The sequence below is a fragment of the Prionailurus viverrinus genome, chromosome X (genome assembly GCF_022837055.1).
Source record: "Prionailurus viverrinus isolate Anna chromosome X, UM_Priviv_1.0, whole genome shotgun sequence".
In the NCBI taxonomy this organism is placed as follows: domain Eukaryota; kingdom Metazoa; phylum Chordata; class Mammalia; order Carnivora; family Felidae; genus Prionailurus; species Prionailurus viverrinus.
This window is the reverse complement of record NC_062579.1, coordinates 35259691-35285468: the sequence shown is the minus strand read 5'-3', so window position 1 is coordinate 35285468 and position 25778 is coordinate 35259691. Positions and strand designations below refer to the sequence as shown.

At 43.3% G+C, this 25778-nt stretch overlaps 1 protein-coding gene across 1 annotated transcript in view; it reads left to right on the top strand.

Annotated features, from left to right (window-relative positions):
• Positions 1–25778, top strand: part of MAOB (monoamine oxidase B) — a 113929-nt gene that overhangs the window by 12038 nt on the left and 76113 nt on the right. The window lies entirely within an intron of this gene.

Sequence of the window (25778 nt, the reverse complement as noted above, 5' to 3'; positions counted from 1 at the left end):
CTAATCAGTGAAGACTGGACACAGAAGGTCATGGACTGTCCGTCTATCGTAGGCTACCTTTTTGGGTCCAGCTCAGATTCTGGGTTCTTGGCAAAATAGTTCTGTTGGTGTGCGCCTCTAGTCTTCCCATAATCCTACTACTATTCCATTCAGCCTCCTATGGCATTTCTCACAAGGAATTGTAGCGATTGTAGAAATTGGACGACACGACCCAAGATGGGCAAGGCAAAAAGGGAGCTGGTTGGTGGTGTTTGAGTGGAGAGGTTAGAGGTTGGGGGTCTTTGGTCCAAGGACATTCATATTAGAGGGAATTGACAAAGGAACTAGAAAAGCTAGATCATGATCGTGAAGGAGTGCATTGTGGAGTTTTCACAGGTAACCTTTAGACTGTCCTCTTGGAAATGACCACTGATAGCATTTAAACGAGTTGCAGCATTCTGAATCGGCATGCCCAGAGATACGAGCCTCTGTGCGATTCAACAATTGATTTGGGGGGGGGGGGGGAGAGAAAGAGAGAGATCCTGTTCTTTCCATGCCCCACCAAGCCAAACCTTACAGAGCTAGACTATTAGTATTACAAGGACATTAACACTTTGAGGGGTCTGTTCTCTGATTGGAAAAAGACCTAGCACATTACTTACAGAAATATCTGTAAAAGGAAATTGTGAGCTAGATGGCTGCCCATCTCTTTCCATCTGCCAGTGGTTAGTTTTTTACTTAGAAAACAAGAAGTGAGTGCCTTCTACGTGCTAGGTGCCAGGAATGAACAATCCAGAAACAATTCCGGCTTGACACATGCACACACACAAGAAATGATGTGAAATTACATTTCCCGTGCCTATTAACTGTTGGCTCACGCACACACAGAAATGTACTTTTTTAAGTAAAAGCCGCCTCTGTATACCTTTACAGGGCTCCCATCTGAACCGAGTCAGAACAGATGCTGAGACAACTCGGGTTTGGGTTTCCAGGTGTTGTGTCATCCGCTAACTTTTGCAGGCTTTACTCATAGGTGGTGTGATATTCCTGGCCTTCTGAGGGGTAAGTCAAATATCATACATGCCTTTTATGCCGTCGGAAATCGGCTGCATGCCGGAGTGGTCAGAGGCTGAAAGAAAATCACATGGTCCCAGCTGATAAAAGCCAGCACATCCAAAATACACTGCCTGTGATCTGTTTTTCTCTCCCTTGTTCCTTTCTCTCTGATATCATGGAGAGTGTGTCCAAGGGGAAAATGAGTTTTCTGTAGATAAATCAGTCTGCCGGTCCACCATATCGAGCTTCCAGCAGACAGGTCTGAGAAATGGAATAAAAGTACAAAGAGGTTAAGATGACTGTGAGGCATGCTTTCATTTCTGGGTTTTAGTTTGTGAACAAAAACCCGTGAAAAGCTGATGACAATGACAAAACCGTTCTTTCCTCCTCCTGTGTTGTCTTCAAGGTATGTTTCAGGAAGCCCTTCTTCTAAATCTGGCTCCCTTCCCTATGGATGAATTCCTTTGAAAGGAATTTGCAGGTTTAAAGATGGCTTGAGAGTAAGTTCAAAAACCAACCTTTAAAATGAAAAGCATTCGCGAATGTTACGTTTCCAGTGAAGGTACATGTGCGCGCTGAGGTGTTGGAATACGTTTTCTTTGACAATAGAGATTTAGAGAAAAAAAAATGGGGGCACTTGGAACTTAAACCCGTGTTCAAACCCACGCTTTCTCTATATAAATTCTTGCCATCATTTTGCAGTATTTTTCAAATACGACGGATGAAGGCTTCAGTGCCAGTGAACAGTGACGTCTGCAAGTCATTTGCAAAGTGCGAGCTTTACTCAGTCTTGCTGTTAAAGTAATTGCAGTGTCCGTGCAGAGCCCAACTCGGAGCCCGAACTCACGGACCACGAGACCATGACCTGAGACCAGGAGTCAGACGCTTAACCGACGGAGCCATCCAGGCGCCCCTGGTTGAATACCGTTTGCTGCATGTTTGGCATTTTAGCTGTGTGGTGCAGAGCGGTAGAGGGTTTTCGGCCCCTGTAAACCGCCGTTGAACGAGTAGTGTTTTCCGAAGAAGTTCCCACGATCCAAGAAAAGATTTTCCAGCTTCTCGTGCTGTGTATTAGCCGGGCGTTTGAAAGCATCACTTCTTTCCACCTCCCTTCCAGTTTCCCGCTGCCCTCCCACCTTTCGAGCTGCTCCTTCAGACTCCTTCGCCCGCTCCCACTTGCTTCTCCTTCAGTATTCGCTGTTCCGGGAAACAGAACAGCCTTCAGACCAGTTTTTAAGCCAAGACCCCTGACATTTGGAGCAGACGCTGTAAGGGTCGTACCATTGCCCCTCAGCACCCGTTCCCATACACGGGGACCTGTGGCTTCTGGCAACTCCAAGTCTTTGCCCGAGGCCTTTCTCTGGCCACTGGGGCCCCCCACCCCACCCCACCCCACCCCGCCTTGGCTCCCACCCCCGGCTGCCATCTGCTCCTAGGACTGGCCTGCTCAGTAGCCTGGATTCCTCACCTGTCAGTTGGAACCACTGAGGCATGTTCTTTACGGTCTCCCAGAGGCCCCCAAGTGGGATGGAGCCCTAGTTGGCCACCGTGGCGTCCTGCTCAACTCTGCAGCCCTTATTGCCTACCCTCTCTTCCTTGTCTCACCTCCCCAGAGCCTACGAGGCTTCTTGAGGTCACTTCCCAAACCAGCTGTTGGCAACCAACTGCCTTGTTTCAAGGTCTGTCTTTGGATACTAGATGCTAGAGGTTTTCTTCTCTACTCCCCGTTATTAACTGCGAAAGCCCTGTTAGTTCCGGTTTCAAACTATGGCTCAGACCAGTCCACCTCACCGTCTCCGTGCCCTCCCCTGACCTGGGCTTCCTGACGTGGACCACTGTAGTTCCCAGAGTCTGCTCATTTGTATCCCGCCATAGGGTCCAGCCCTCTCTATTCCTTTCTTTTTCTTTTTCTTTTTATGATAAAATATACAGAACATAAAATGCACCATTTGGACTATTTTTTAAAAAAAATTTAATGTTTACTTATTTATTTATTTATTTATTTAGAGAGAGAGAGAGAGAGAGACTGAGAGAATGCACGCAGGAGAGGGTCAGAGTTAGAGGGTGATAGAGAATCCCAAGCAGGCTCCGCCCTCTGAGCGCAGAGCCCGATGAGGGGCGCGAACTCACGAACCATGAGATCATGACCTGAGCTGAAATCAAAAGCCGGACACCTAACCGACTGAGCCACCCAGGTGCCCCTGGACCATTTTTAAGTGTACAGTTCAGCCACATTAAGTACACCCACGCTGTTGTGCAACCCAGAATTTTGCCATCGTCCTAAACTGACACTCTGTCCCCATTTAACAGTCACTCCCATTCCTTGCTCTCCTCGGCCCCTGGCAACCCCCATTCTGCTTTCGGCCTCCACGAATTTGACTATTTGTCCTTTCATGTCCGGCTAATTTCACTCACCGTAACGTCCTCAGGGTTTATCTACCTGAAGTAGTGTCGATTCTTACACGAAAGGAAGAATAATTTGGCTTTAATGAGAACAAAATTCAACCTTTGATGTTTTTGATGTTTTCAAGCCACAGAAAGATGTTTACTGTCAGAAGTGAAGCAAATGAAGTTGTTCAGAGACAAAGCTAACTATCCGTTGGCCTTCACCCCATCCTGACCCTCTTGAGGTGACCCCGGTTAATAACCTGTCATGTATCCTTCCAGAATGTCCTCCCGGCGGGGCAAACTTTCTAAAATGTAAGTGTCATGAGGTTACTCCTCTGCTTCAGACCCTTCAGTGGCTTCCATTAACATCAGGATTAAGTCCAAAATGATGACTCTGGCCCAGACGCGCTGGAGATCTGACCCCTGCCTACCTCAGAAAGGACATCGGCCACCACTGTCTTTGCTCTGCGTCTGCACCGGCCGACTGTTGAATCCTCGAATAATCTACCTCAGGCTCTGGCCTTCTGTTGCCACCAGACTTTCGGCAACAAGTTAATATATGGGAGTCTCGATAAAGTTTCCCAGTTTGAAGCTTTTGACATTTTCACGGCAACGTTCCAGTGACATCTGCTTTTCTGTCCCTCAGGGTAGGAACATCACATAAACTCAACCCCAGAGGAAGTACTTGCACTTCTCCATGTGGAAACTCTTTCTAGCTCTTCTCCCCCCTCCGCTCCCTTGCCACTTTGGTGACTCTTGACCATCTTTCAGAACTTAGTTTGTTATTTTTTTAATTAATTAATTTTTGAGAGAGAGAGAGAGAGAGAGAGAGCAAGCACGAGTGGGGGAGGGACAGAGAGAAATCCCAAGCAGGCTCCGCACTGTCCACTCGGTGCCTGACTTGGGGCTCAAACCCACGAACCGCAAGACCATGACCCAAGCTGAAATCAAGAGTCGGCTGCTTAATTGACTGAGCCACCCAGCTGCCCCCAGAACTTACTTTAAACCTTTTTTTTTTCTTAGATCTCTGTGTCTGACAACCTTCTGCACACAACGCACTGCCCACACCACCCCCCGTTCTACCCTCCCGGGGCACTCGGTTTTACACCTTTTCTGTCCACCCTTCCGGAAGCTCCGGGAGGGCAGGGACCCCATCTGTCTTCTTCACCACCTAGGACGGTGCCTGTACCTCCTGGACTTCACAGTCGATATTAATTTGTTTACTGAATCTTTCTTTGAGAGCTTCATGAAAAGCCTTGGTTCTATATTGCATTTGTCCCTCTCTGTGTGGTCCCCCTCTTCTGAGTTTTCTTGTCCCGTGCCCGACACCCTCCTCCTCAGCACTCATTTGATGGCAGCGACAGCTGGCACAGGACTGTTACATAATACATGCCTCTATACCGTTTTGTCCCTTTAAAAATCTGAAAGTAATTGAAGTTCTGCAATGCATTCAGTTCCCAAGGTTTCGAATCATGGAAGCCTTTTAAAATAGAAACTAGGAGGGGGCACCCGGCTGGCTCATGTCGGTTGAGCGTCCGACTTTGGCTCAGGTCATGATCGTATGTTTCGTGAGTTTGAGCCCCGCGTTGGGCTGTCTGCTCTCAGCGTGGAGCCCGCTTTGGATCCCCTGCCTCCCTCTCCCTGCCCCTTCCCCTTTTGCGCGTGTCCGTGTGCTCTCTCAAAAATAAATGTGTAAAAAAATAAAATAGAAACTAAGAGGAGGGCATACATTGAAAAATACAGTACCTAAAATGAGATGGGCGTATACTGTTACGTTCATCACGAGGTTTTTGTTTGTAAGTTGGTTTTTTGCTAATGCATGTGGCTCATTGTTCTCAACAAAGACCTAACCGTTCCCACCAGACTTTCAGCAACGAGTTAATATAGTATCCCAGTTTGAAGCTTTTGATATTTTCATGGCAGCGTTCCAATGACATCTGCTTTTCTGCCCCTCAGAGTAGGAACATCACATAAACTCAACCCCAGAGGAAAAGGAGGGTTCCCTACTCACCAAAAAGCTTGCCTGACTCTGGAACCTTCCATGGGCTGGTCTCTGACAGCCCCGGTGTCCCTGAGCTGCTCCGCTGAAGCCCTTGTTGCTGTTTCCATGGGCCGGAGACACAGTTGATGTTTCTGCTGCCCTGAGCTGGGAGCTGCTCTTTTTACACGTGTAGGGTAACGCCCCAGAATCCTCTGGACTGAGCCCCCAGGGGAGACAGTGGCTCCAGAGACCGATGCTTCGAAGGCCACCACGTTTCACATGCAATTTAGGGAAACTCCGCATTATTTGTAAACATGAGTCAACAAAATCTAATTCTAAAGCTAGCCCTCTGTGTTGGTGAAACGGAGCCACAGAAATGTTCCTCTAATGACTTGACCCATTATCACTTCAGATCTTTCTAGGGGAGCAAGATACAAATATTAGTCGAGAAGGGAGGAGAGAGTAATGTGTATTGTGGCTTGGCTTCCCCTGGAAGCTGACCCTGAGATGGAACGTGAGTGGAAGTCATATATTTGGGAAGTGATCTCAGCATCAGCAAGCAGGAGTAGAGGGGGCAAGGAGGTCAGGAAAGGGTGATGTTCAGGTCTGTTTCCACTGTGGGTGGCCAGAGCTCAGTCCTCCTGGGGACCTTGGAGAGACAATGCAAGCTCCTGTTCAGTTTATCCCGCACTGAAGTGTGAGGCAGTTGGGGCACCTAACGTTCTAAGTGGCGACAGTAGCTGGAAACAAGCTGTGGGACAGAGTCAGTCACTGGCTCAAGTCTGTGAGAAGGCAGAGGGTATGTGGGGGGGGGCATCCACAACACCTCTTGCAACATCTTTCATTAAAACCTCAAAATAGGGGCATCTGGGTGGCTCAGTCAGTTAAGCGTCCAACTCTTGATTTCGGCTCAGGTCAAGCCCCACATCTGGCTCCACACGGATGGTGTGGAGCCTGTTTGGGATTCTCTCTCTCTCTCTGCCCCTCCCCGGCTTCAAAATAAATAAATACATAAATAAATAAATAAATAAATAAATAAGCATTTAAAAAAATGCATATGACCCAGAGGGAAATCAGCCTGTGTTTAGTATTTACATTGAACACCAGTTTCATAATCGCTGCCTTACATGAAAACTGGTTAAAAATAATAAAATAAAATGAAATGAAATGAAATGAAATGAAATGAAATGAAATGAAATGAAATGAAATAAAATAAAATAAAATAAAACAAACAAAATAAACTGGTGGGGAATTTCTGTAACCTCTTTGCTGTTTTGATACCTGCTTTTTGTTTTGTTTTGTAAAAATGATAAAGTTCAGAAAATAAAGTGTCAGTGTTGAATTAAAAAAAAAACAAATCAGACCTCAAAATAACGCCTGGGTGGCTCAGTCGGTTAAGCGTCCGACTTCAGCTCAGGTCACGATCTGGCGGTCCGTGAGTTCGAGCCCCGCGTCGGGCTCTGGGCTGACAGCTCAGAGCCCAGAGCCTGCTTCGGATTCTGTGTCTTCCTCTCTCTCTCTGCCCCTCCCCTGTTCATGCTCTGTCTCTCTCTGTCTCAAAAATAAACGTTAAACCAAAATAAGAAGAATGATAGACCTTATTGAGTTCTGAAGTTTCATCTTAAATTTTCTGTTGAGTTTCTTATTTTAGTTCCATTATAGTTTACCTACACTGTTCTATTAGTTTCAGGTGTACAATGTAGTGATTCCACAGTTGTATGCATCACTCAGTGTTCATCATGGAAAATGTACTCTAATCCCCTTCACCTATTTCCCCCATGCCCCCCCCGCCTCCCCTCTGGTAACCACCAGTTTGTTCTATACTTAAGAGTCTATTTCTTGGTTTGTCTCTCTCTCTCTCTCTCTCTCTCTCTCTCTCTTTCCCTTCTGTTCATTTGTTTTGTTTCTTAAATTCCACACGTGAGTGAAATCATATGATATCTGTCTTTCTCTGACTGACTGATTTCACTTAGCATGATACTCTCTAGCTCCATCCGTCAGAGCAAATGGTAAGATTTCATTCTTTTTTTTTCAAGTTTTCATTTATTTATTTTGAGATAGAGAATGAGAGAATGAGTGAGAGAGGGGCAGAGAGAGAGAGAGATAGAGAGAGAGAGAATCCCAAGCAAGCTCCACACTGTCAGCTCAAAGCCCGATGTGGGGCTTGAACTCAGGAACCGCGAGATCATGACCTGACCCGAAACCGAGAGTTGGATGCTTAACCAACTGAGCGACCCAGGTACCCCAAGATATCATTCTTTTTATGGGTGAATAATATTTCATTATATATATATAAAATGAAATATTATTTAATATTAATATTAATAATTATTAATTAATTAATATTAATATATTTAATATTTCATTAGATACGTAGATCGATACACACACCACATCTTCTTTATCCATCTATCTATGGACACATGGGCTGCTCCCATAATTTAGCTATCGTAAATGATGCTGCTATAAGCATAGGAGTACATACAGCCCTTTGAATTCGTGTTTTTGTGCAATTACCATATTGTAGGATAGTTTTATTTTTAACTTGTTGAGGAGCCTCCGTACTGTTGTCCACAGTGGCTGTACCGGTGTGCATTCCCACCAACAGTGCACGAGGGTTCCTTTCTCTCCACGTCCTCACCAACACTTGTTCCTCGTGGTGATTGTAGCCACCCTGACCGGCATGAGGTGGTGTCTCATTGTGGTTTTGATGTGCATTTCCCTGATGAGGAGTGATGTTGAGCATCTTTTCATGCGCCTGTTGGCCATCTGGATGTCTTCTTTGGAGAAGTGTCTATTCATGTCCTCTGCCCGGTTTTTAAATTGGATTGTTTGTCTGGGGGGTATTGAATTGTATCAGTTGTTTATATACTTTAGATACTCACCCTTTATCGGATATGTCATCAGCAAATATCTTCTCCCATTCCATAGGTTGCCTTTTAGTTTTGTTGATTGTTTCCTTCACCGTGCAGAAGCTTTTTATCTTGATGTAGTTTAGTTTTGCTTTTGTCTCCCTTGCCTCAGGAGACGTGATTAGAAAAACGTTGCTACAGCCCATGTCAGAGAATTTACTGCCTGTTCTCTCTTCTAGGATTTTTATGGTTTCAGGTCTCACATTTAGGTCCTTAATCCATTTTGAGTGTATTTTTGCATATGGTGTATGAAAGTTGTCCAGTTTCATTCTTTTGCATGTAGTTGACCAGTTTTCCCAATACCATTTGCTCATTAGTTGAAGAGACTGTCTTCTCCCCATTGTATATTCTTGCTTCTTTTGTCAAAGATGAAGTGACCATATAATCATAGGGTTTTTTTGTGGGCTCTCTATCCTGTTCCATTGATCTATGTGTCTGTTTTGTGCCAGTACCATACTGTCTTGATTACTACAGCTCTATAATATAACCTAAAATCTGGAATTGTGATGCTTCCATGTGATGCTTCCAGATTTTTCCATGCCTTTTTTTTTTTCAAGAGTGTTTTTGCTGTTTGGAGTCTTTTATGGTTCTATACAAATTTTAGGATGATTTTTTTCTAGTTCCGTGAAAAATGCTGTTGGTATTCTGATAGGGATTGCATTATATCTGTAGATTGCTTTGGGTAGTATGGACATTTTAACAGTATTTGTTCTTCAATCCATGAGCATGGGTTATCATTCTATTTGTTTGTGTCATGGAACACATTTCCACTTATTTATGTCATCTTCAATTTCTTTCATCAGTGTTTTATACCTTTCAAAGTACAGTTCCTTCACCTCTTTGGTTAAATTTATTCCTGGACATTTTATTATTTTTGGTGCAATTGTACATAGGATTGCTTTCGTAATTTCTCTTTCTGTTGCTTCATTATTAGTTTATCATTTAAAAATTTTTAAATAACAGCTTTATTGAAGGGTGTCTGGGTGGCTCAGTCAGTTAAGCATCTGACTCTTGATTTTGGCTCAGGTCATGATCTTGAGGTCGTGAGATCGAGCCTGGCATGGAGCCTGCTTAAGCGTCTCTCTCTCTCCCTCTCACTCTGCCCTTCTCCCTGCTCTAAACACACACACACACACACACACACACACACACACACAATCCACGTACCATACATTCATTTAAAGTATACAATTTAATGCTTTTTAATATATTCATGAGGTTGTATAATCATGACTCCAATGCAGCTTTCGAATATTTTTGTCTCCCCAAAAGAAAACTCCACACCCATTAGCAGTCATTCACTATTTCCCAACACCATCACCACCACCGCCAAAACCCCCCTGCCCCAACCCCTGACAACCACTAATATACTCCCTGTCTCCAGATATTTGCCTGTTCTGGATGTTTCATATAAATGGAACCATACCATATATGACCTTTTGTGTCTGGTTTCTTTTCAGTCAGCATGTTTCCAAGGTTCACGCATGTTGTAGCATGTACCAGTACTTCATTCCTATTTATGGCAAAATAACATTCCCTTGTGTGGATAGAGCACATTTTGTTGATCTGTTCACTAGTTGACAGGCATTTGGGCTGTTTCCACTTTTTGGCTATTGTGAATTATGCCACTCTGAACATTCGCTTATAATTTTTTGCGTGGACGTAGGTTTTCACTTCTCTTGGGTGTATGCCTAGGAGTGGAATTGCTGAGCCATATGGTTGCTCTGTGTTTGACCTTTTGAGAATCATCTGAAAATTTTAAAATGTGATCCTCAGTGATTTTTTTTTTCTGGATACCACTTAGTGTGGGTGCTCCTGGAAAGTAATTATTTGGTATTGCCTTCTGGAAAGAGGAGCCGTTGACTTATGAATCAAGAAGACTGGAAGGAGACAGGAGGGTCCTGGCTTTCCCCAGATGGTTGGGATGGGAACAGATCTTTTGGGAAAAATGCCCCAACATGAAAACCTCTGCCAAAGAAAATCCTTTCCTGTTTATTTAAGTATATGCTTACATATAAAGTGTGATATTTACATGAATAGATCTGTGTGTACATTTAGGTATTACATTTAACATACAGTAAGTATTTTCCTTTCTGCAGCTTTCCCATGAATTTCAGGGGGCGTGTTAGTTGGCCCATGAACCTGGAGTTTCAGTTCGTGATGCCAAATTCAGTCCCTTAACTGGTGAACAGTAATTGCTCTGTATACAGCAGTTTAGAAGGCACCATATAAATAATGTTATTAAGTTCCAAATTTTACAGGGTAATCTAATAATGATATATTGGTGGTATTGAAAGAAAAAACAATTAAGGGAAACAGCTCCCAAGCCTTGAAAAAATACCGTACATCTTTCTCTCCCTTCCCCAACCTGATCCTTAGGTTGTAACTGAAGTAGATTTCATAAAATGTCACGTAATTGCTTTCATTTTGATTTGATTTGATATACAGTTGACTACTCGGAAAGCATTTCTATCAGTGAACTTGCCTAGATTTTTTTTTTCTGAAAAAAAAAAAAAAAGTCAGTGGCGATACGAAGAAGATAGACTGTGCTTTATAGATAATTGATGCAGTTCTGTGGCTCTGCTTAATTTTAGGTCTCTAAATTTTATAAACTTGTAACAAAAGTCAGTCATTTATACAGCAAATCCTGGAAATAGTCTAGTAAGTGAAACGACTCACATGATATCATGACCAAATAAGTTATTTTTTTATACTAATTCTGGATGGATTATCTTTAAAATTTAATTTTTAAGTCCTACCGTCCAAAAACAACCACTGTTAATATTTGGGTGTATTTTCTCCCAGACTTTTTTGTGTATTTGTTTTCTTTGAGTGTGTGTGTGTGTGTGTGCGCGCGTGCACACCTGTGCCACACGTTTATATTGTAGACACTATTTTATATCTTTCACCTGATATTAAAACACAAGCATTTTTCACAATATTGCAGTCTTTCTGCACATAATTTAATTAATATCAAATAGCTGTGCTATAGCTTACTTAATACTAGATTATTGGACATTATGGATATGTGTGCTATTATAAATGACACTGCCCTGAATATTGAGGAATAATAAGTTTTCCATATTTGGTATCATTTCTTAGAATTGAATCACAGAGCAATCGTTTCTGATTTAAAGATATGGACACGGGGCGCCTGGGTGGCTCAGTCAGTTAAGCCTCCAACTTCGACTCAGGTCATGATCTCGCGGTCCCTGAGTTCGAGCCCTGTGTCGGGCTCTGTGCTGACAGCTCGGAGCCTGGAAAGTTCTTCAGATTCTGTCTCTCCCTCTCTCTCTGCCCCTCCCATACTTGCCCTCTGTCTCTCTCTCTCTCTCTCTCTCTCCCTCGAAATAAATAAACATTAAAAAAAAATTAAAGATATGGACAATAGAAAGTTTTTGCCAGATACTGCCACAGCGTTTTTCTCAAATGTTTTAACAATGCACATTTCAGCCAGATTTGTTTCATCACATTGCTGGCAGCATTTAATATCCTCTCTCTCTCTCTTATTTTTTTTTTTCAATCTTTCTCAGACTGAGTGTAAAAATGCTATTTCTCAGTTTCTCAAACTGAGAAGTGAAAATGGTCGTTTCTCATTTTTAATTACTAGCCAAGTTGAACATTCTTCTTGCAGCCAGAATAGGGGGTGGGATCCATTCTTCTTTCTGAATCACCCGGTGTGTGTATGTTTCTGTTTCTGAACCGATAGGCAGCTAATACTAGAGACATCTTAGCCAAGATGTCGAAATGCTCTGTTAGGAGACCCGTGATGCCTTTCCGACGCACGGAGTCCTCCGTGAGCCTCACGACCACTTTTGGTGCACAGATTTCACACCCAGGTGTGTGGCCGTTTGCCACAGGATGATTCTGATACTGCAATTAAAATGGCCTAATCCAATAAGGAAACTTCCTTGAACCTGTTTTTCTTGTGGTTTTCTTCTACATAAAGTTTGTATTGTGAGTCTACTTTTACAGAACTCCAGGGGAGCTCAGTGGTTTCAGAACTCACCTGTACAGGTGAGATCCAAATCCCTGTATTTTTGGCCCAGTCAACATTTGGGAAAATAAAGAACTAACTATTGGCTTTGTACTTGGGTCAGCTGAGAGAGAGAAGAGGAATTGGGGAGGTGGGGGACACAGACGGACATAGTGAGACCCAGAGCCAAGAAAGCGCATGGAGGGGTGCCTGGGTGGCTCAGTCGCTTAGGCGTCTGACTCTTGACTTCGGCTCAGGTCGTGATCTCATGGTTTGTGGGTTCAGGCCCCGCATCGGGCTCTGCGCTGACAGTGCGGAGCCTGCTTGGGATTCCCTCTCTCTGTCTCTCTCTGTCCCTCTCCTGCTCTTGCCCGCATGAGTGCTCTCTCTCTCTCTCTCTCTCTCTCAAAATAAATGAATAAACATTAAAAAAAAATTTTTTTAGGGGCGCCTGGGTGGCGCAGTCGGTTAAGCGTCCGACTTCAGCCAGGTCACGATCTCGCGGTCCGTGAGTTCGAGCCCCGCGTCAGGCTCTGGGCTGATGGCTCGGAGCCTGGAGCCTGTTTCCGATTCTGTGTCTCCCTCTCTCTCTGCCCCTCCCCCGTTCATGCTCTGTCTCTCTCTGTCCCAAAAATAAATAAACATTGAAAAAAAAATTTTTTTTTAAAGTACATGGAGACTGTCACGAAGATATATACAGAATAAACGAGTCCCAAAAGTGAAGACTCGTGGAATCAAACAGAAACTCAGAGGGACCAAGGGGCACAGAAGAACATGACATGACAGCATGATTTTCCAGATTTAAAATGTTTTCACTAGGGGCACCTGGGTGGCTCAGTCCATTAAGTGTCCAACTTCAGCTCAGGTCATGATCTCACGGTTCATGGGTTCGAGCCCCACATTGGGCTCTGTGCTGACAGCTCGGAGCCTGGAGCCTGCTTCGGATTCTGTGTCTCCCTCTCTCTCTGCCCCTCCCCTGCCCTCTCCCTCTCTCTCAAAAATAAATAAACATTAAGAAAAAAAGATTTTAAAAAAAATGTTGCCCACTAAAGGCTTTTAAATGTATTTTTTGCTACCGTGGGTACAAGTGGTGACATTGGCACTTTTAGTTCCATTTGCTCCTTTGTTTAGGAGGAATTGGTCCAGGATTGTAGGATGCCCAGGTGTGGCTTACATTTCCTTTCAACAAGATGGAATTGGCCTCTTCCATTAGAGGTGGCTTTACCTTTCAATGTGGAATGCTGACTGATCTCACAGTTTGGGGCTATGCCCAGAGCTTAAGTACAAAGAGTTTGTTTAAGGTACTTAAACACACACAGACACACACACACACACACACACACACACACACACGCGCATACACATGCCCACACAACTATTTCAGCTATAGCATGACATAGGAGAAATTTAACACAGGAGAAATTTCGGTGAGTAACTAGTACATCATAGCCCGAAGTATCTTTCTGTTCCATAATCTAATGGTGCAGGCACCTGAGGAATTAATAATAAATGCTCCTGAGGAATTAAGAATGAGCAAAGCCCTTAAAATACCTCTTTAAAATATCAGATGCTCAACTGACCACTGGCAGAAGAAACAGTTTCATTTTCCCACCAGGTGCCCGGATGGTGTTATGGATTAAAGAAAGCTCTAGAGACTTTAGATGTGGGGCAGAGGGGGTGTGGCGTATTGTCAATATTTCGGGACCTCTTTGAATCCTTGGCATTTTTTTTTCCATATTGGCATTTTTTTTCCTCTCAAAAATTTTGTGTTATATTTGTAATTTAAAAGATATCAGCGGGGGGGGGGCGCCTGGATGGCTCGGTCCATTGAACATCCAACTTTGGCTCAGGACATGATCTCACGGTTTGTGGGTTCGAGTCCCACATTGGGCTCTGTGCTGACAGCTCAGAGCCTGCAGCCTGCCTCAGATTCTGTATCTCCCTATCTCTCTGCCCCTCCCCTGCTTGTTCTCTCTCTCTCTCTCTCTCTCTCTCTCTCTCTCTCTGTCTCATAAAAAAACATTGAAAAATGTTTTGGAAGATATTTGGATCAGAAAATTGGGGGCTGAGAAATTTGAAGGACACCTGTGATCAAATGAGCACATGGACATTGAAATAAGTTTTGTGATACATCACTTTTTGTGTAGAAATACATTCTGAGGAAGCCACCAGAATTTCTTTGCAAAATGAACCCCTCTTCATCCTTCACAGATGAGCTAGTTGATTCATCTGAGTTCTTTCATGCCAACAATAAATAGTTATTTTTTTAATGTTCATTTATTTTTGAGAGACAGAGAGAGAGCACAAGCAGGGGAGGGCACAGAGAGGGAGACGGAGGACCTGAAGTGGCTCTGAGCCGACAGCACACAGCCCGATGTGGGGCATGAACTCATGAACACGAGATCATGGCATGAACCCAAGTTGGTTGCTTAACCAGCTGAGCCACGCAGGCACCCCAGCAACAAATATTTATTGAGAACATCTACATGCCAAGTATTCTGCCAGGTCCTGGGGATAAAACAGGGAACAAAAGAAATAATCTAGTGAGGAGGGACACACAATAAATAACCAATGAGTCAACCAAATAAACACCTACCTACTTACCTACATAATATTCAAAGAACTTCCAGTAGTAAGTAGTCCATGAAGAATAACACAGATGGGGTGATGGAGCACAGTCCCGGAATGCCTCTTCCTTAGAGATGAAGTATAAGCTGAGATATAAGATGTTGAACATGTAAGTATCAGGGAAGAGTATTACTGGAGAGGGGAACAGTTGGTGCAAAGCCCCTATGTTAGGAACGAGTTTGACACGTTCAAAAAACAGGAAGCAAACCACGATGGCTGGATTGGAATGAGCCAGGGGTAGTAAGACAAGATAGGTAAGCGGAAAATGAGGTCATATGGGGCCTTATAAATTAAGTAATGGTGGGCTCACCTCTTTACAATGTAAGTCACTGGGGGATTTGAAACAAGGAGGCGCCACGAATTTGATTTTGTTTTAAAAGATATTCTGGGGGCGCCCGGGGGGCTGAGTTGGTTGAGCGTCCGACGCTTGGTTTCGGCTCAGGTCTCGATCTCACAGTTCGTGGGGTCGAGGCCCACGTCGACTCCACGCTGGTGGTACCAATCCTGCTTGGGATCCTCTCCCTTTCTCTGCCCCCCTCCCTCAAGATAAGTAAATAAACTTAAAAAAAATTATTCTGTGCTTTGTAAATGGAAAAATTACAGGAGAAATGGTGTCATCTTAGACCAACGTGGCTGTAGGAGTGGTGCAAAGAAACAGTTGTATTCAGGTAGAATTGACCAATGATGGAGTGACTGGAGGGTGAGGTGGTCAGGGGAAAAAAAGAATCAAGCATGATTCCTGAATTTTGGCCTGAACAACTGGGTCATTTGTGGTACCATTACTGAAATGGAAAATACTGGAAAAGAACTGTTTTGGGGGAAGGGACTCAAGAGCTCTGTTAAGTTCAAGATGATAATTACATAGCAGAAGGCACTATTGAGTAGGTAATGTATATATCAGACTTGGAGCTTCAAGGCTATGGGATTAGGTGAGATCACTTGGGAATGATGTAAAAAAAAAAAAAAAGGTCCAAGAACAGAGTCCTGGGGCTCTCCAACATGTAGAGGTTGGGAAGAGGAGAAGGATCCAGCAAAACATCTGAGAAGGAACAATGAGACGGAGAGGGAGAAACCCAGGGAAGTGTGTGGCCCAGAAGCAGAGTGAAGACAGGAAGACAAGAGAAAAAGCTGCTAAGAGAATAAGTAGTTTAAGGACAAAGACTTGACCAGTTGGATTTGGCAGTGTGACAATCACTGGTGTCCCTGACAAGAACCGTCTAGGCAGAATGGTAGGGATGAAACCCTGCCTGGAGCAAGGTGGAGAAACAGAGGCGATGCGTGTAGATAACTCTTTGAAGAAGTATTACGGGGGGGCGCCTGGGTGGCCCCGTCAGTTAAGCATCGGACTCTTGATTTCTGCTCAGGTCATGATCTCAGTTTGTGAGATCGAGCCCCTCGTCAGGCTCTGCACGGACAGCCGGGAGCCTGCTTGGGATTCTCGCTTTTCCTCTCCCTCTGCACTCAAAATAAATAAACAAAACCTTAAAAAACGGAAAAGGAAGTGTTACAAAGGGATGCACGGCAGGGGGAGGGGCGGTTATAGGCAGAAGATGCTGGGCCACATTTAGGTTTTTTGGAAATGAGAGCTCCCAGAGCAGGTTTGCGTACTGATGACCCTGACCCGGGAGAGAGGCAGCAATTGGTGATGCAGGAGAGAAGTACATGATGAGCAGATCAAACCCTGGAGGGAATAGGATCCAAACGAGCAGGGAGGGGTGGCTTCCGTAAGGAAGTCCTCTAAGTCCTCAGACGTAAAGCAGGGCATACAGGCACAGGTGAAGGTGTATCTGCATTTATTGTGAGAAGATGAATGTGTTCTTTCATTTTCCCGATAAAAGATGCAGAGTCACCAGCTGCAAAGGGCTGGGATGGGTAGTGTCGTGTAGGAAGTTTACGAAAACGTACGAAATAGCCATTTTGGGCAGCGAGAAAGCACACGGTGAAGTTCAAAAGTATTCGTTTAATGACATGAATTCGTTCGAATTCATTCGTTCGAATGACATGTCATTCGTTTAATGACAGGATATCTGTCAAATACAATGGTCTTAATGTGAGCAAAGAGATGTTAAAATATTATTTCTGGTGACGATCAATCAAAAGATACTGCTTAGATTGTTCCAAGTCCGTGATGAAAATGTTATCAACAGAGAAAAAAATTGCTTTACCTCTTTTCTGCTATGGTCGGTGGGCATTCACGTAGCTCATGATGTAATTTATCCAATTCCTTTTTATAGGTGGGAAAAAAAGTAGTTTAAAACCAGGTCATTTTGGGGGGCACCTGGGTGGCTCAGTCAGTTAGCATCCAACTCCTGATTTCAGCTCGAGTTATGATCTCAGGGTTTCTGAGTTCGAGCCACACATCGGACTTTGCACCAACAGTGTGGAACCTGCTTGTGATTCTCTCTCTCTCTCTCTCTCTCTCTCTCTCTCTCTCTCTCCAGCCCCTGCTCATGCTCTCTCTCTCTCTCTCTCAAGATAAATAGATAAAACTAGGAATATATCACGTAATTTTTTTTTGGTGTGCAATGTACAATTTGAAAAAATATTAAAACCTAGGAGGTTATGCTAATATTTAAAGATATGGCCTTATAGATAGGGGCTCCGGGGTGACTCAGTCGGTTGAGCGTTTGGCTTCAACTCAGGTCATGATCTCACAGTTTGTGAGTTCGAGCCCCACGTTGGGCTCTGTGCTGACAGCTCAGAGCCTGGAGCCTGCTTCGGATTCTGTGTCTCCCTCTCTCTCTGCCCCTCCCCTGCTCACGCTCCGTCTCAAAAATAAGTAACACATTCTCTCTGCCCCTCCCCTGCTCACGATCTGTCTCTCTCTCTCTCTCAAAAATAAATAAACATTAAAAAAAAAATTTTTTTTAAAGGGGCGCCTGGGTGGCTCAGTCGGTTGCGCGTCCGACTTCGGCTCAGGTCACGGTCTCTCAGCCTGTGGGTTCAAGCCCCGCGTCAGACTCTGTGCTGACAGCTCAGAGCCTGGAGCCTGCTTTGGATTCTGTGTCTTCCTCTCTCTCTCTGCCCCTCCCCTGCTCACGATCTGTCTCTCTCTCAAAAATAAATAAACATAAAAAAAATTAAAAAAAATAAGTAACACGTTACAAAATTAAAAGACATAGCCTATAGATAAATCATCTATACTGAATCAAAACTTGATGAGTTGGTACAAAAATCATGAGCTTGTCAGTATTTGTAGGGAGATGGAAGTGAAGGAGAGGTAGAGGCAGAATTAATTTCCAAGCCCAGCCTGCCTATCACCAGGTAACAACAGGCCCAGTATATGCAAGTAATTTTGTGCACATAATCTTTGCATCAACTCCACCTGCAAGATGTCACCCCCGTTTTATAAACCGGAGTTGGGAGGAGTTCAGAAGTTCCTTGCCCAAGACTGTACGGTGCCTAAGAGACCAAGGGGGTGGAACTTAATTCTTCCAATTTCAAAGCCAAATACTTCTAAAGATGTTGGACTCATCCGTTCATTGAAGAGATACTGTTGGGTATTTACCATGCAACAGGCAATGTGCTGACTGAACACTTATAAATTTTGCCTGAATCACCTCTCACTACTGCTCAGTGAGTTAAGGAATAAATATTTTTTACTCTTTTACACGTTAGGAAGTTGAGATTCGAAGAAGGGGGTACATTTGATCACCTAACTCCCAGCAGACCCAGACCACGAGACAGGTTTAATTTTGTAGAAAGGTTAAAATGTCCTTTTTGGGGTAATAACAAAGCGATTTAACATGAGGAATTAATCAAGACAGCATGAAATCTGGACATTCTGGCTCAAAGTGCCTGAATTTGTTTTTGATTTGGGGTAACTGAGCAGATGTCCGAAAATCAGTGGGGAAGCTGGATCCCGGCTACAGACGCGTCTGAAATCATTTTCCCAAATAGCAATAGATATTTTGTTTTTCTGCAAATGTTTGCCCTAGTGTTAATTTCTGTGTGGCAGGCCCTCTTCTGATACTAACTTTGACAATTGAATCCAGGACTTCCCACGGGAATTTCGAGTATAATTTTCCCTGAGAAGAATTGAATCTAATAAACATGGAAGTAATTTCATCTGAGTTCCATTTGAGGCCTTGTCTACACAAACATTGCCAGCTTATTCGGGCTTTCTGTTAAATCTTTTATCAAGCCACAAGCTGGGTTTGGGCCAGACCCGAAGAGATTTCAACCTATCTCTGATCTGTTGGTTTCAAATAACAGGAAAAGGCTCTTGTGGGGCATTGAGGATAGGATGGGATGAGGGACCAGGAAAACTCACAGAAGGAGCCCCGGTTTTAGAGTGGACTCCTCGGTAGATGACTGGGCCCAAGTAATAAATCAGAAAAAAAAAACCCGGGAAAATGGCTAGGATTTGATCACTCATTGGTTGCCGGTTTGTCATTTTTCCTTACATGCTAAATATGATGAAAACTAGAGATATTCTGAGTGGGTTGATGAAGAGGCCTGCTTTGGAACAGGGAGAGCCGCCATCTTTGAAGCCATGCTAAGAGCTGAGGTATCAGTGAGGACCCGGGAAAATGGCGCCCTGTGCTGGAGCCCCATCCTTGTTAACGAGACGAGGCCCAGAAAGTAACTTACAGCAGAGGTTCTAAACTGGTAGCCCGCAGGCCAAGTCTTCCACAATCTGGGGATGGCTCTCCAGGGTTTTTAAAATGTAAGTGCTTTTATTCGAGCCACAGTCTTCGGCTCTCCACAGCCCTCGGCCCTGGCTGTTGTTTTTCACCTTCCCACTTCACACCCTTTACCTGCTCTCCCCTGCTCCCCATTGTTTCTGGATTTTCAGTCCCTGACTTGGAAGGAAAAGTAAAGGCAAGGTCTTGCCAGAACCTCAGTATCCATAACTGAGAAACAAACCCAGGCAATGTAACTTCCAGAGGCTAGCACTCGCGAGGTGTGAGGTAGAAGTGGTTTACCAGAGCATCTAGGAATGTGGAAGAAAATTCTTTGCAGCCACATCAGCAAGCACTTTTTCTTACTCCGGAAGGCAGATGCCAGAGTGAGAGGTGCCACGTTTGGGGAAAGTGCTTTTGGGCTATCAGCTGCGCGTAGAGTTCCAATTTTGTGTTGAGATGGTCACACAGTGGGCAACCTGTTTCAACATGCTGGAAGGCACTTTCTAGTCAATACTGATGGTGGGGTGCTGGTGGTAGGGGAAGGCTCTGGATCCACTACTTTCTATTTTAAAAGAAAGAAACGCCGCATAATTAACATTTTTGTAAAATGGAACACAGAAGAGAAAATACAGTGAAAGAACACAAAGCTTCACGTAAAAGCTGCTATACTTGAGTTTTTCAAACACTATGATTGCAACAGGATCTTTAATGAAAATTAAAATAGTTGAGGGGCGCCTGGGTGGCTCAGTCGGTTAAGCGTCTGACTTCGGCTCAGGTCACGATCTCATTATTCGTGAGTTCGAGCCTCACACAGGGGGCCCTGTGCCGACAGTGCAGATCTCTTTGGGATTCTCTCTTTTTCTGTCTCTCCCCCACTTGCGTGCACACTCTCTCTCTCTCAAAATAAATAACACTTAAAACCCTAACACCCTGCTACCCAAATTCACTCGTCTGGTTGTCCCTTGGCTAACTTACAACACCAGAGAGGTGGCTGCCCACTTACCCCATTTTCTGAGACTCTAGCTGTGGCGCTGCCCCCAGGCTTTCCAGATTCCTGGACTTCCCTTCTCTCCTTGGCCTGCCTTCTCCCGGGCAGTCCGACTGCACCGCATGTAGGACTAGAAGAAAGAAGGAACCTTCTGCCTCCTCTCTTGGTAAGATGCTGTCTTTTTCCTTCTCCATGTTCCACTTTTCAATAACTCAGCTGAACCAAGGACACTTCCTGCCTCCCAAGGAAGCCTTCTTTCCAGATCCATTACAGTCACTGTCCTCCCATCCCCATGGTGCCTCTCTTGTTAAGCTTGGTTCTCTTCTAGAAGCAAGTCCTGCTTAGACATCAACCCGTTGATAACATGCAGCCTAAGGAGGACAGTGGTGTGGTTGAGAATGTTTGATTTGTTGAGGGAAGAGGGGAGGATTCTGTGACAAAACTACCATCACTTGTGGTCGCACTGACCGAGTGAACTAATTGCTTTAGGTAATATTTCCCAAAATATGTCAGGAGACATTTCTTCCCTTCTCGAAAATCCCTTCCACCCCGTTCCCCAATAAATTATAAAGATGAGCATGTAGTACATTAAAGTCTCTGACAAGTTCAGCTGAACAGAAATTGGCTTAACTTTGTGTGTGTGTGTGTGTGTGTGTGTGTGTGTGTGTATTCTTTTTATTTTATTTTATAACAGCTTGGTAGCATATTACTAACAACCATTACTACTTGTTACTAACAACCAATTATTGATATAGAAAAGGTCAGCAAACATTTCAACATTTGTACTTGAACAATATTTCACTCACCTTTAAGTTGGGCAAACCTTCAGTATTTTGCAATTGAAAATATAAGGGCGCCTGGGTGGCTCAGCTGGTTGAGTGTCTGACTCATGATTTCGGCTCCGGTCATGATCTCACAGCTGGTGGGATCGAGCCCTGCATCAGGCTGTGAGCTGACAGTGTGGAGTTGGCTTGGGATTCTCTCTCTCTCCCTCTCTACTCCTCCTCTCACTCATACACATGGTCTCTCTCTCTCTCTCTCTCTCTCTCTCTCTCCAAATAAACATTATATATCTGTATCTATATCTATATCTATATCTATATCTATATCTATATCTATAGATAGATCGATCGATTGATCTGGAGTGCCTGGGTGGTTCAGTCACTTAAGCCTCTAACTCTTGATTTCAGCTCAGGCCATGATCTCACAGTTGTGAGATCGAGCCTCACATCGAGCTTGCACTGGGAATAGAGACTGCTTAAGATTCTCCCTCCTTCCCTTCCCCTCTGCTCTTCCCCCACTTGCACTGTGTCTCTAAAAAATATATATTATACATATTCTATTATATATAATTATATAATATATATATACATATTCTAAGAAAATCCACACATTTCAAATTTTTTTAATGTTTATTTTTGACAGAGAGAGAGACAGAGTGTGAGCAGGGGAGGGGCAGAGAGAGAGGGAGACACAGAATCCGAAGCAGGCTCCAGGCTCCGAGCTGTCCGCCCAGAGCCCGACGCGGGCCTCGAACTCACGAACCGTGAGATCATCACCTGAGCCGAAGTCGGCCGCTCAACCGACTGAGCCACCCAGGCGCCCCTAAATCCACACATTTTAAATTACAAATAACCATCTCCATAATTTTGATTTCATGGACAATTTTTTTAAAAAATTGAGATGTAATTAACATATATTAGCTTCAGGTGTATGACCTAATGATTCACTATTTGTATATATTACAAAATGATCACCACAACAAGTGTAGTTAACATCCATCACATACAATTACAAAAACTTTGTTCTTGTGATGAGAACTTTTAAGATCTACTCTCTTAGCAAGTTTCAACTATTAATACAGTATTAGTGACTAGAATCACTATGCTGTACATTACATTCCCATTATTTATTTATTTTATGACTGAAAGTTTGCTCCTTTTGACTACTCACTTTAACTTTTTTTCCAGAATTTTCTGATTACAAAAATTTTCAGAGAATTATACAGTGAAGACTCATGTACCAACCATCTAGATTCTGTAATTAACATTTTTGCTATATTTGCTTTATTCCATTGTACCCATCTATCCATCTCTCGTCCATCTATCAATCCCTCATATTTTCTGATGTATTTCAGAGTAAGTCACGGGCATCAGGACCTTTTGTCCCAAAGACCTCAGCACACCTATCCTTAACCAGCTTTGTTCACAAATTTGCCCAGCGGCGTTTCTAATCTTCTCTGTATTATTCCCATGTTAGTATATGTGCCTGCCAAAGTGAACACAAGCCAGCTTCGTTTCAATCAGCACTTCCTTGTCCCACAAAAATCAGCGTTCTTTTACTAACACCTATTGATGTCACCCAAATTTCATGTGGCACGGGGCAGTCTTTGGACTAGATGCTTTGGGGGTTATGAAATCTCAGCTTTATTTAAAAGCATTGTCCTGTCTCATTTAGATTGTCACAGAATGGGAGGGGCCAAAATTAATCACAGATGAAGAAAGTGAGGCCCTGAAGGTCAGGGCCTCCAAGGTCAAATAGCCAGACTGTGGCCTATTAGCTATAGAGCTTTTTCCACAAAATGGCGGTGTTCTGCCCTTGTCCTTGAATCCGGCGACATTTTCTTTCTACTCTGGTCATTGCACACTGTTGACTGCCTTGGGCTTTGGCTCACAGAAGTGTTTCAGGGGAGGACAAAGTAAAGCTCCTGGGCCGAGCTCCACACTAGGCTCCCAGAAGATGGAGGGAGGGGCAGACTTTGGCATAGATGAATGAGTCCTTTGTAATTTCATTTCTTCTGGTTACTTGTTACATCTCACCCAGATTTCTTTTCCTTGGCTGTGCCCACATTTTATCCTCTCCTTCCAGAATTCCTAAAATTCGTCATTTCATTTTTGGTGAAAAAAGATGTTTACATGGAGAAATATTCAAGGCAATCTACAGCAGGCCTCTGGCCCTCTTCAGGGCATTTGTAACACCCCAGCTCTTTCAGAGACTAAGATCTAGGGTGTGTGTGAGCCTAAGGGGGAATGATAGCGCTCCAATTTTATATCCTACCTGAAAAAATGTTTGTGATTCTAAAACTCATGCTGGGATTCCATAAGAGGGCCTGTGTCACAGCAATGAGGTATTTCATCCTCAAAGTACAGTCGAGGAAACTATCATGGCATCCTATGATTACCATCCTATGATACTTCCAAAACAGGGTTTTTTTAGTATTTAATTTCTCTCCTAATGATTGGATGTATCTCAGGAAAATTGCTCTTTGACCGATGTCTAGGATTTCTAGTAGTAATTATTATTTCTATAGCACTAATCTTTTCAACATTTGAGGCTAAGCAAATTTAACTCTTTGTTTTCTGCTAATGTCTTCTTCATCTGAGAATTACGTTCTTGGTAATAATGATTGTTGGGATCCCAGTTATTATAACCTATTTTTTTAAGTTTATTTATTTTGAGAGAGCGAGAGAGCCAGGGAGGGGCAAAGAGAGAGGGAGAGAGAGAATCCCAAGCAGTCTCAGTGTTGTCAGTGTAGAGCCTGACACGGGGCTCGATCTCACTAACTGTGAGATCATGACCTGAGCCGAGATCAAGAGCCTGACGCTTAACTGACTGAGCCACCCAGATACCCCACCAACTATTATAACGTAGTAAAGATTCTATAATTATTGACTGCTTACTACTGATTGATCGATTGATTTGAATTCCAGTATAATTAATATATGGGGTTCTATTAGTTTCAGATGTACTTTATCATGATTGAACAATTCTGCACATGACTCGGTGCTCGTCACATAAATGTACTCTTCGTCTCCTTATTTATACACATTCCATGGAATTTCCAAAAGGATTTGAGGCCAGTGAATGAAACATTTATTTTTCTATAACAAGTTTGTGTGTTACATTCTTCATTTAAAGAAACTGCGACAAAGCTGTAACTTCTGGGTTTGCACTGTTTTTTTCATGGGACTCCATACTGAGGTAACGTGAAAATAAAGTTTGTCTGCCCCAATTACAATATTACAAAAGCTCTCCCACTCTTTTCCAACAACAAAGGGTAAAAACAAAAACTTGGTTCTGAAATAAGACTTACCGTGATTGCTGACATTTTAGGAAATTGTAATCATTTATATATATATATATAAAGCATGATGAAGAAACCATTTTTATGGCTTTAGACATATTCTCAAAAGCCCTGGAAGCAATCTTATTCTAGTATCATCTGGAGAAAGGTTTCTATGGCAACTCAGGAAAGCTTGGTGTCTTTTATCCTTTTCAAGAGCATAAATCATCCTATGGTCCGAGGCTTCGGTAAAGGTCTCTTTTATTTTATAAACTATTGCCATTTGTTTTTCTGATATGTTTTGACGGTCTTAGGGAAAACAGAGCAAAGGGCTTCCAAGAAAGCTTGGAATCTGTTTCGCATTTGCGAGCAAGACGTGAATAGCTTAAATCTAGACTTTGCTTCTTAGTGACTTTCGGTAGCTTGGTCTCTCTTTTCCAAAAAGTGGCGAGTGGTGCATTGTCAGGAAAGACGAGTCGGTCTGTACTTAAGGAGAAGGAGCTATTTGGCCAAAGCACTTCTTAAGGAACAGTTCAGTGGAGGTGACCTTGAGGGCACTGCATTGATCTAGAAGCTTTCAGATCGTCCTGTAATGATAGGGTCTCAGGGCTTTGGGCATGACAAGCTGCAGGTGATTTTTATCCATGTAGCCTTTCCAAGAAAACTAATAAAGATAGATTCTAATTTTAAAATTTGGCATCCCTAGAGAAATTTTTAAACATAGGCCATGTTAAAAAAAAAAAACCAGAATTTTTTAAACATAGGCCCTGTATGTTATAGGAAGTAGTGGGACTGGTGAGAAATACATCGGGCCGAGAAACAGAACCGGATTTTAGATCTACCTCTGCCGTAGCTGGTTGTATGAGGCTGAGCAAAAAATAGGAACAATAATGCCGGCCTCACAGGTCATTGTTAAGGACTGGATGGGCGTGAATACAGAAATCTGCAATGCTGTACAAATGTAAGGTGGTTAATATTATCTGTTGGCTGGCTTTCTTTCCAGCTCCTAACCTTTGAAAAAGTCCAAGGTGTCTTTTACCATTTCCGGTGTCACCAGAGCAAATCAGTTTCAGCGCGTGCAAATATTTTGGTGTCTTATACCATATTAAATACACCCTGTTTACACAGATGCCATCGCCGCCATTTATTTATTTATTTATTTATTTATTTATTTATTGC